Source organism: Pimephales promelas, chromosome 8 (genome assembly GCF_988280905.1).
Source record: "Pimephales promelas chromosome 8, fPimPro1.hap1.1, whole genome shotgun sequence".
In the NCBI taxonomy this organism is placed as follows: Eukaryota; Metazoa; Chordata; class Actinopteri; order Cypriniformes; family Leuciscidae; genus Pimephales; species Pimephales promelas.
In genome coordinates this window covers 1,772,346-1,781,318 of record NC_142776.1, presented here as the reverse complement: position 1 = coordinate 1,781,318, position 8,973 = coordinate 1,772,346, and the positions used below count along the sequence as shown (strand labels likewise).

Genomic DNA, 8,973 nt, shown 5'->3' with positions numbered 1-8,973 from the left:
GTGTGTGTGAGAGAGAGAGAGTGTGTGTGTTTGTGTATGTGTGTGAGAAAGACAGAGAGAGAGAGGGTGTGTGTGTGTGTGTGTTTGTGTATGTGTGTGTGAGAGAGAGAGAGTGTTTGTGTATGTGTGAGAGAGAGAGAGAGAGAGAGAGAGGGTGTGCGTGTGTGTGTGTGTGTTTGTGTATGTGTGTGAGAAAGAAAGAGGGAGAGAGAGAGGGTGTGTGTGTGTTTGTGTATGTGTGTGTGGGAGAGTGTGTGTGTGTGTGTGTTTTTGTGTATGTGTGTGGGAGAGAGAGTGTGTGTGTGTGTGTGTGTGTGTGTTTGTGTGTGTGTGTGTGTGTGTGAGAGAGAGAGGGTTGTGTGTGTGTGTGTGTGTGAGAGAGAGAGAGAGAGGGTTGTGTGTGTGTGTGTGTGTGTAGAGAAGGTGTCTCGTGTGATATCATGTCTTGGCACGCAGGAGTGTTAATGAGGAAGGAAAGCATGTTAATCAGAACCGAAAAACCACAAATATTCAAAATGTGTTTGTGTTTAAACAACATATATAATTACATTTGATGAGCTGGCTTTATTTTATGGACAAACACTTGATCGAGTGTTAAACCAAACACTGAACGTGCGGTTATGGAGGATGAGCACATCATGTGACCAGTCCATGTTGGCACTGTGTTTATGTGTCGTTTAGGGCTCAGCAAATCTGAAAATGAAAACACAATAACAGACGGATGTGGAAAGTACTCAGTGTTGAAAAATAGCTGAGGATGCACACACACACACACACATCACGATGTTTGCCACATCAGTGACTGTTCAGGCTTGTGGTGATGCACATCTGTGGATTTGTGTGCTGACATGACATCGAGTTCACAAACACAAACAAACAAACAAACAACTCCAGCTTAGCAGATTTTACAGAGCTGTAATTGAAATAAATCTATGGTGAGAAGAGATCAGGTTTTGCTGCATAATTGAGTTTAGGTCCCTTCTAAAATATGAAAATAATAAAAAATTTGTGGTTGTGTCCTAATGTTTGAATGTTACTCTACATTTAGACTCTTTAGTGTTCTTGAGAAGCAACAAATAATATGTCCAGGGTCACAAACACACACGTTTGTAAGGAGGACATTCATTGATATAATGCAGTTGATATAAAACGCTTTAATTCTAATCTTAATCCTAAAACTAGAGTTAACAGTCCTTAAAATGTTTTTTTAGAAAGAGAGAGCCGGACAAACTCTCAATTCAATTCAATTCAATTCAGAAAGCTTTATTGGCATGACAAAAAATACATTTTGTATTGCCAAAGCGTCAAAACAACATAGAAAATGATTTGGAACATTTAGTACACAAAATATTAAAACTGATATCATAAAACAATAATAATAAAATGAACAGATTAATAAATAAAATAAAATGGATTTAGAAATCATATATATATATATATATATATGTATACATAAAAAAGAAAAATATTGAACATTATATACATGTGTTTAGGTCTCTCTCTCTCTCTCTCACACACACACACACACACACACACACAAGCACACTCTCTCTCTAAAAAAAATAAAAAAAAAAATAAAATAAATGGATGTTATCTTTTGAATTATTGGCATGAAAACAAATCATTTTCATTTCAAAATACAGGTCTAAACGCGCCTTGGGAGTATAAAAATATTGTTGTTGCAAATTGATAGATTACGGCTCTTCTTTAATTTATTTGGAAAATCAATCGCTAAAAATGAAAACTACAGATTGTAAGCTTCCAAATGATAGTATTAGTTTAGGTTTAGTATAGGATATTCCTATTTGAAATATGTAATAGCAATGGATATAGCTAAACTTAAGGGGTTGACAACTTTTACTGTTTATATTTCCATCTGAAAGAGTCTCTGGCCTGTCGATGTGATCTGAGGTCAGTCTCTGTGCAGGATCTGACGGCAGCTTTCACATTTACACATCGAGTAATAATGGATCACGTTTTAAGCTTGTGGTCGTCACCGAAGCCACACACTTCCACTTTGCTTGCTGCAGTTTCAGGATGCAAGTATGCTTTCTATGAGACTTAGTTATTAGAGGTTAAGGAGCGGTTATTATTTTCATTACTGTGATGATCAGTCGTTCCTGCTTTCAGATCCGCTTTAACAAATGCACATGTTGTTCTTTCAGCTTTCATTATGAGCTTTTCATTTCCATCAGTTGTCAATGGACTAGTCTGAACAGGATTGATTGCACATCACATTAGGGATGCACGATATATATATACGCCATCATATCAGTATGCTCATTTTTAATGTTAGCGCAGTCGGTCCTATAAGAAAATTTGGCAGATATATTAAAGCTGATAAATAATGGATTATTTCCTTCAGCGGAGACACTTTAGTTTCACCATGATGGTTTTGAAAGGCTTGAAATATAATTGAAATCACTTTCTAAAAGGGAAATACGGTTAAGTGCAAATCTGTCGTATCGGCTATAAAATTATAATGAGAACATTATGAATGTGTGCTTTGGACATGGCTTTTATTGATGAGACTTTTGTTTTTGTTGTCAGGCTCTCAAAAAACATATAAAAAAGTTATATATGAAGAGTTCAGATGCAAAAGCCTCTAAGTGTCATTTGAAATTTTCTTCTAGAATGATCAGTTTTATCAAGCTTGTATATTTAAGTTCAGTGATTTCACTTAAATGGCAATGATAATTGCCTATTAATTGTTATTTAAGTGAAATTACTGAACTTAAATATACAAGTTTGATAAAAATCATCAATAAAAAAGAAAATTTCAAATGGCATTTAGAGGCTTTTGCATCTGAACTCTTCATATACAGTATATAACCAATATATCGTTTATCTACACTCTTAGAAGAAATGGTTCTATTTAGAACCAGAAATGGTTCCATCCCCCGCTTCATATATGGAACTCCTAAATGGTTCTATATAGAACCATTTTTTTTTGGTAAAAAGGCTCTATTGGCCAAGTGTGGAACCCCAGGGTTCGATATAGAACTCAGAGGAACCCTTTTTTTAAGAGTGTATAGAACCTTTTAGGGGTTCCAAATATGTAGCGCTGATGGAACCTTTTAAGGTTCTATATAGAACCTTTTCTTCTAAGAGTGTAATTATCGGTATTGGCCAAAATGTTCATATCATTGCATCTCTAATAAGCATCATACAAAAAATCTCAGTGAATCATCAGTTGTGTGATAGCAGAAGAACCATTGAACGTAATTGGGTTTAATATCCGAGATCTTTTAATCAGTGATAATGAGAAGACATCCAAGGAGAAAAGCTCAGAAATATTAATTTGTGTCAAAGCATCAGCAATCTTCTGTTCTCCTGTCATTTGATAATGAGGACCGGTTCATTAAATTAAGATGAATTCATAGTAAATGTTTCACTGTGGGTTTATGTGAGTAAAGACATGAATAAGCAGTGTTGCACAGGGTTAGTGGTGGGAAAAACAAAACGCTCAATGAGGAAACCCGTCAAATTGTCACGAGATACAACAGAAGTCATTCTCAGAAAAGCAGCGGTTTACAGGAAAACAAACATACTTGAGCAAAAATCTAAATAATAACAAAACTACATGATTCAAATGTTCACTGTAAAAATGTTACCGTACTATTTACAGTAAATAACTGTGATCTAACGGTAAATATAATATTGAAATACGGTTTATTACTGTAAATGTAAGTTAAGTTTGTAAAACCTAAAATGTTGCTATTTTTTACGGTAAATTTCTCTAATTTTTTACCATTAATTTAATAGACTTTGATTTTAACAGTAAAAAACGTTAATTGGTTAAAGTTGCCGTACTATATACAGTAAATAACTGTGATCTAACGGTACATATAATAATGAAATACAGTTTATTACTATAAATTTAAGTTAAGTGTGTAAAACCTAAAATGTTGCTGTTTTTTACGGTAAATTTCTCAAATTCTTTTACCATTAATTTAACAGACTTTGATTTTAACGGTAAAAAACGTTAATTGGTTAACAAAGTTACCGTACTATATACAGTAAATAACTGTGATCTAACCGTACATATAATAATGAAATAAAGTTTATTACTGTAAATTTAAGTTAAGTTTGTAAAACCTAAAATGTTGCTGTTTTTTACGGTAAATTTCTATATTTTTTTTACCGTTAATTTAACAGACTTTTTTTTACAGTGCAAGACAAACCCTTACACTGCATGAGACTCATGATGAATGTGTTCTGGCCAGAAAAAGCTGTGATCAAAAGCTCTGTAACTCGACTCGAGTGTGTGTTGTCTCTTATCTGAGCTGATGGAATTAGATGTGATTGTATAGAGTCTCAAAGAACATAACAGTGCTTCAGCAGGAACTGTGTGTGTGTGTGTGTATGGACGTGGCAAACTTTTTTATAAGGTCTTTTATAAGGTATAAGGACGATTACACGGTTAAACAAGTGCCTTGGACTCTTTAACAAGCTCGACTCCAGCCGTAATGCAAAGCCCGTAAACATTAAAGTGTCCGAGGTCAGAGCCAAAATAGTCAATTCAAATTCCAGAGACAAAAGGGGCCGACTGTAATCTGAAACCAAAGAACGCAACGACCCTCAAACCAGAAGGCTTCACATCGCAGTGTTTCCATACAGAAACATGCAAAGTATTTAACAGGTGAACTGAGCATCACTGCTGTAAAAACTGATTAAATACCACATATAAATAGGTTTTCCACAAAAAAAATAAGTTTTGATAAAAATGAATTGGCAAAAGCATTTTTAGGAAGCAATAATTCTTGTCAGGTAGTAAACAAAGTGTCTTATTTGACTTATTTGACGTCTGCTATTGTGTGTGTTCCCTGGATTTTGTCGATTTTGCAGTTGAAGGTCCAGTATGACTGGTTGGTCGAGTGGGAATGTTTTCTTTGCTTTGAATATGAGAGGTTTCTAGTTGCACCATTATAAGCCTAATCATTTTAATTAACCAAAATTGCAGCACTATGTCAGTGGATGTATATCTGGAATTTGCATTTTGTCTTGTGAACAGGCAGAACGGATATTAATAACGCCTTATAGGGCTATCTGAATGCTGTGTGAGAAAACATGCTGCTATTGCTGTCTGCAATGACCAAAGGGGAATCCAGCAACACTTGTGCGAAGGGGAACTTTAATAAAACCAATGCGTTGAAGCTTAAACAGTCTCGACCAGTCGAACCACGAACGCCGTGCTAACTGAGCTGAACCCAACTGTGACTTGGAATCTCGTATGAAATTATGGGACCCCTTCATCCCTTATAGTTAGTCATCCATATATTTTAATAAACAGATATAATTCATGCATTTCCATGATATGTAACGTAATTCCGATCGACCTGCTCACTTAGCGTTCGTGTTCGACTGGTCGAGACTATTTTCCAAAAATGGCTCCTTATATGCGATGTGCGAAGTATCTTCTTATTAAACTCTCTGTACACTTACACTGTTCTCAATGCTTCGATTTGCATGTAGGGACCCTCATTATGCTATTTTGAGCCTTGTTAGTGGTATTAACTAGCGATTTGATAGCGTTAAACGCTAAACAGTTTTTAGAGATAAAACTCTTTACGATTATCATGAAAACAAATCTCGGTGCCAATGTGTTATTAGACCGAAGGTTCATTTTGCGCCAGAGTTACCGTATAATGATAACAATAAACTTTATTTTATATAGTGCCTTTAAAAGTAGCATCTCAAAGCACTAGTTAGCAAGTTAGTTGTCCTTGAAGAGCCTTTATATAACTTCTTGTTTCTTCAAAGCAGCTTTATAATAGGAAATGAATGGGACAGAGATTGTTTTGGCTGTTCAGCAGCTCTAGAAGAAAGTCAATGTCAAGTTATTAATCATTAGTTTACAACAGAAAACAGAAAAATTGTAATTTTCATTTACACGATAACAGCGTTTTAGTGGATATAGGAAACATGTTTGAAAACGATACCATTGTCATCCCCATGTAAACTTCAGAAACGTGAATCTGTGAAAACGGTGACTGCATGCACTCTAAAAAATGCTGGGTTGTTTCAACCCAAATTTGGGTCAAATATGGACAAACCCAAATGTTGGGTTAAAAATGTAGCTAATTGTTAAAAAAAAAAGTGAAAGTTGAAGTTGGGTTAGCTACATTTTTTAGAATTTATTAAAGTTCCCCCTCTCCACAAGTGTTGCTAGCCTGGCTAACGCCAGACCACGTATCATTGAGAATGAAACAGTCTGGAAACCAAGTTTCTCGTATTTGAGGCGTGGTTTACGAATGCCCAGAGCCGTATTATTGGGTGCTACGAATGTCTATCAAATGCACCTGTGCTCCCTTCCTGTTCTGTGATTGGTTCCCTTTTTCAGGGGAAAATTTGGTTCATGGTATCCAGACTGCCTGCGCTGCGGCAAGGCAGGCCAGGCTAAAGTGTTGCTGGATTCCACTTTGGTAGTTTTTAAATCGAGCTTTACAAGTCGCTCAAGATCTAACCTTACTTGCCTGCAATAACCACTCACTGTAACACACGTCTTCTGTGTGAGATTCATCCCTGTCCTGGGCTTTTTCAGATCGTCCATGGTAAATAAAGTCCTGTGCCTCTGGATGTCCATATGACTCCTGTGCAGAAAACAGAGTTGTTAATCTCCTTATGGCTGAAGTCTTTAAGTAGTGGAATGTGGTGGGTGGCTGTACTAACATGGTCTGGTGTGTGTGTGTGTGTGTGTTTTAATAGCTTGTCTAATCTCATCCCAGCAGGGTTGTCAATCCTTGCCATGTGGCTTCGCCTCTAACAGGATTCAAAAGAACAGACACTGAACACTTTATCGAGTGATGACCAGTCATTACATTTACATTTATTCATTTAGCGGACACTTTTATCCAAAGCGACTTACAAATGAGAACAGTAGAAACAGGACAACAATATGCAAGTGCTACGACGACTCCTCTCAGTTTCATCTATTTTTTTTTCTTTAATGGAAAAGAAAGTGTTACTGGATCAAGTGCTGCCGAAAAATATTGTAAAGATTACAAAATAAAAGAACCTGTTGGTGTGCTGTCGTTTATCACGTGTATATGAATGTTGTTTTATTGAGTGATTATGAGCAGTACTGGCTGAGAACCAGATGCTGGCCAGATATGACCTATATACTAAGACATGTCATTAAAGTGATTTCCCTTTTTTCTGGCCGATATGAACACAGGCTTTGATGTGATTTGGCGAGGGTTTAAAAAAAAAGACATGAAAGAATAAAAGACTGTCAGGAAGACATAAATCATATGAAAGGTGATATCGATCAAAATCTGGCTTTGTTGGGGTTTTTTGTATGATGCTGTATTTGTTTTGTATGAACTAAGTGCATGTGATACAGTGTTCGAGTCTGTGGAGTGAAGAGATGTCACCACCAGCGGATCAATCCACTCTGTGGCCTGAGAGAGCTTTTGTTCTCAATTTAAGTAATCTCACAAACACACATTTTACTCCATAAAATTAATGTTTTATATGTTAATGCTTCCAGCGAGTTTGCAATGGTTTTATGCCACTCATAAGCATCAATGTGGTTTTGTTTTGCTGTATTGTGCTTTTGCATTGTTTATTATTTCATATGCATTGTTTATAAAATATTATTGCATTTTCTGTATTGCATGTTATAATGCACTATACTGTGTTGTGTTTAATGTTGGGATCAAACTGATTTGACCACTAAACTTCAAATTTACAAGAAAGTTGTGCGAAAAGGCATGATCTTTTATAAAATATTATTGCATTTTCTGTATTGTTAAGTCAAGTTTTATTTCTAGAGCACAACTGATCCTAAGTGCTTTATTTAATAGAATAAAGAGAAAAGGATTAGAGAAATAATAATCAAAATCATTCAATGTATATACAAACATTATGTACTAATTTTAAATACATACACAACATCACTCAGACGACAGATGATAAGAATAGGTTTTTAAACTGGATTTAAAAGCATCAGTGATGGAGAGGTCCTGATGTTTAAAGGTATTGCGTTGTATAATGCACTGGATCAAACTAATTTGACCACTAAACTTCAACTTCACAAGAAAGTGTAGAGTGTCGTGTCTTTGCACGCCGCGCGGTGGCGCTATAGAGTCAGCGGGCGCGCACTCCGCGCGTGATTGATCGTTTCCAGTGCAGTCCGTGCCCGCGCTGCTCAGATCGAAGCTGCTCGCGTTGTGAGCGCATTCCTGTCGCGCCACGGAACGGGATATTTCAGCGAGTTTGGGATTTTAACTATGAGTAGGACATGCCATCCAAGGATCACTCGAACGTGTAAGTACCACAAAGGCATTATCAAACTTTCAACGTTAAAATGGTCAGAAATGCGAGTAGTTTTGGAAAGCTGTGTTAGACTGGACTCGTGTAGTGTGTGTAATGTAACTAAGCATTGCTGTGGTGTTTAAGTGTGGAAACCAGCATTTGGCGTTTACACTATCCAAAGACCGCATATAAAACTTTAAGAACCAAGCTTTCGTTGTTCTCACGCAGTATTGATCACATTTAGAGGTTTTGTAACTTAAACATTTGGATGTCGTTTGCTGGCTGTTTTTACAAGCGCGTATCCTGGAATGTAAGGCTTGGGAATTTATTACCGATTACATTTCCTCGAAGTGTTACAGTATCAAATGTATCGGTTTTGTTTCGGCTACTTGATCCGGTTTGAATACTTTCCAAACACGTTGTGGAGTTGAACAAACTCGGTCGTGGTGGTTCACTGCTTTGTGTCAAAGCGTTTAGATCCCAAAGAACAACAGCAGTAAGCGGCATGGGGACGGGTTGTGCCGATAGGGTTAGGTCAAAGTTACTGAGACCGATAAGAAACTGACATTACAAAAGGCGTTTTTTGAGAAATCCGCACACAATTAAAAACGATCTCGGAGCCCTATGTTGTAAAATGGGCTATTATTAAACTTAAACTACCACTCCTGTTTCTCCATCGCATCCTAATCTCACAGGACCACATGTTGCTTTTGG

The 8,973-nt window shown here is 36.6% G+C and overlaps 1 protein-coding gene across 1 annotated transcript in view; it reads left to right on the top strand.

The window, feature by feature from the left end:
• Positions 1-8,114: 8,114 nt before the first annotated feature.
• Positions 8,115-8,973, top strand: part of plxna1b (plexin A1b) — a 148,141-nt gene continuing 147,282 nt past the window's right edge. The window contains exon 1 of the mRNA XM_039656574.2: positions 8,115-8,271. The gene's annotated coding sequence lies outside the window, so the exon portion shown is untranslated. The remainder of the gene's footprint in view (positions 8,272-8,973) is intronic.